This window comes from Cyprinodon variegatus, unplaced genomic scaffold (assembly GCF_000732505.1).
Source record: "Cyprinodon variegatus isolate N-32 unplaced genomic scaffold, C_variegatus-1.0 Scaffold81, whole genome shotgun sequence".
Taxonomy (NCBI): Eukaryota; Metazoa; Chordata; class Actinopteri; order Cyprinodontiformes; family Cyprinodontidae; genus Cyprinodon; species Cyprinodon variegatus.
This window is the reverse complement of record NW_015150534.1, coordinates 493,432-496,570: the sequence shown is the minus strand read 5'-3', so window position 1 is coordinate 496,570 and position 3,139 is coordinate 493,432. Positions and strand designations below refer to the sequence as shown.

The following is a 3,139-nucleotide window of genomic DNA, read 5'->3' as shown; positions in this document are numbered from 1 at the left end:
GTAATTTATTGATATGGCGCACAATGTCCTCCTTTTTGGTGCTATAGAAATGGCCACCCTAATCAGAGTGTTACAATGGCCCAGTTAAAGTCCAGACCTTCGCCTGGTCAAAATGCTGCTGTGTGAATGAAAGAAAGAAAATTATGCTGAAAGGAGATGAGAACAAAATATCCAGCAAAATAGAAAACCTGTCAAAGGGATGCAGGAAGAAACAATGAGGAGCTGCTACTGAAGACGGTACAAGCAGCTGAATCACTGGGTGCACTTAGTTTATTTACACAAGAAATCTGGTATTATTGTGTAACTTTCTGTTTGATTGAAATAATACTACAAGCTATTTAGGGCTTGTCGTCGGAAAATTTAGATTCCTATTAATTTTCACTTTTCTTATATTGATTTATGAGTACATTTTTTTCTGATTACTTACTTAAAAATGTTTTTAATTCAGTCTGTTTCACCTGAAAGGCCCCCAAAGTGTCTGAGTGGGAGAAGTCATTTGGGAAAAAAAATACTATTCATATAACAAGCCAAGTTCTTTCTCAAGGTTTATTCATAATGTTATTTTTCAAACAGAGCCTGTAATTTGTTATCACAACCTTCACAGCTTTTCCCCTATTGTGTGTAAGTGAGACAAACACTGTCTAGATCAGAACAGGGCAGAACTGCAAACTGTGAGGCATGTTCTCTTTCAAAATAAAATAACTGAAATCCATCAATCTCCATTTATTAAACAAGACTACTTTTTTACTTTTTTCACACGACAGGTTACATTTCCATGATGCTGTGATGTGTAAAACCATTTGTTTAAAAAATGGTTCATTTATTTTTTAATGATAACTTTAAAGATGCTGTAGCTGTAATGCAGATATTCAAACCTCTGAAGGATCAAATATGTTCACACGTTATAATCATCCTTGAGGTGTTAATGTTTCTATAGATAATTATAACACTAGAAATGTGTTAACAATTACCACAGACTTCATTTTTATTAATATCAGGGCACAGTGTATATAAATGCTATACGATATGAAGGGGATGCTGTAAAGCAGAATTATTAGAAAAATAGAATCACTTGCTTTAGAGCTGAGATAAACTCTTACTGGTTAAAGAAGAATTTAGTTGAAAGATTAAAATATTTCACAGATTATTTTTTCATGTTAAAAATACCTGGACAGTAAAATCAACAACACTCATCCAAACTATGTAAACATAGCTTCATTTTCCGTTTTTTTGTTATCTAGTGATAGTTTTCACAATCATTGTGATCCCTGAGAAATACGGAGGGAAAAAATATGAAATGCAATACATAAATGAGAGCGTAGATTTAACATTTATTTATGCATTTTTCTAAGACATGATTCAAATATTAATTTAATTACTTTTCACTAATAATTACACCATTAAATTTCAATGTGTGCAGTTAAATAATCAAAATACACAAAGATGCATTAGATTAAATGTTAGATATAGTTATAACTAGTATAAATAAAAAGTAAAGTATTTCTAGTGGGTTTAAGGTGGTCACCAACCTACTGCTTTAGTATTTTGGGGTCAGAGCCGGAAATATTTTTGAAACACTGATTTAATGTCATAAACATATTTAAGTATTAATTTAAATAGTATTTGTTTTTATATCATATTAAATTCTAACCTTCTTTCAGACCCCAACCCATTTCTTTTTTTCAATAAGTTATTAAATGTTCTAAGAAAGCTGCTGTAAAAAAAAAAAACATTTTAAAAAACCCTGAAAATAATTGATGGTTTATTGAATTTTAAGTTAAATGATGCAAAATTATAACCTGACTCCAACCAGATGGATTTGCTCCGCATATCCATCTGGAAACCTTCCGTAGAAGTAATTTTGGGAAGAGGTGAAAGTACTGGTTAGCTGATTGGCCTATGTTGGTGATAGACGGGCCAAATAAACCAATCGTGACGTACTTACAGATCGACGACGAAAACACAACCATAAGCCAGGCTACTCTTGCCGAAACCAGCCGGGAGAAGAGCAAAAACATCTTTTCCTCTGAGAAAAGCCTCCAGAGCAGTGTTGTGTTGTGACTGTCACTATGTGTAAAGCTGCTGCTACACTGCAATTTCCCAGCTTGGGATAAATAAAGTACATCTATCTATCTATCTATCTATCTATCTATCTATCTTTTGCTCTTCTTTCAGTGAAGAAATACTCTGTAATTCCGATAAAACTTGCTCGATAGCCACGCTAACGCTAGTTTCATCGGCTGAAGCCGCCATGTTCTTTAGGCTGAACTGTTGCTCTTCTCGTTGCGTCACACCTCAACCCGCCTCAAAGCCAACGCTGATTGGACGTTCGTTTGGTGAACGGCTCCAAATTTTCTTTAACGGAGAGTCTCCAGACTGACCTGCGAGAGAAACCTTGAAAGCTCGCGAGATCAGGATGGGAATTATGCTGGACTAAGAAATGAAAGCCTTTCGTTTTAGGAAGTTCTACAAATGAACTTTGTTGACCAACAGCAGCGTACACAGTATGAAACCCTGCTTAAATAGTAGTTCAATCTGAAAAACTCACATGGAAAAAAAAGACAATTAGAAGAATTTTATTGATACAATTACTTAAGTCTTTGGCGCTCAGACTTGGGCAAGGAACATTAGCGCTGAATTTTGCTTTAATATGCATAAACAGGACCATAAGAACAGGGATGCTTCCCCCAGGCCTGAAACTGGTGGTGGAGTGGAGATAGATGAAGTTGGTTAGTCTGTAGACTGCTGGCTCCACTCCAGTGGATTGTGTGAGCTGATAGTAGAGCTTTGCTCTGGGACCTGGAAGATGGAAGTCCGGTTTGGATAACAGAGGTTAAGAGAACCTGTCCATGATGAGCAAGCATGAAGCAACAATGGGGAAAAAAACTCCCTGTTGGGAAGAAACCTCTGGCAGAACCAGGCTCAACATGGCGGCCTTCTGCCGCACCGGTTGTGATGAGACAGGGAAGGCAGCAAGAGTCTGAAAGCAATGAAACTCTGATAAAGCTTTAACTACGATTCTTGAGAAGGGGATGGGGGTGGATTGAATTGACTTATTTAGATTTCATCTTTGCAGTGTAATCTCAGAATTTTGACTTTAATCTTAGAATTCTGACTTTTTTCTCAGAATTCTGACTTT

General features: G+C 36.1%; 1 protein-coding gene across 1 annotated transcript in view; it reads right to left on the bottom strand.

The window, feature by feature from the left end:
- LOC107083712 (formin-like protein 13) overlaps positions 1–3,139 on the bottom strand; it is a 75,624-nt gene that overhangs the window by 20,794 nt on the left and 51,691 nt on the right. The window lies entirely within an intron of this gene.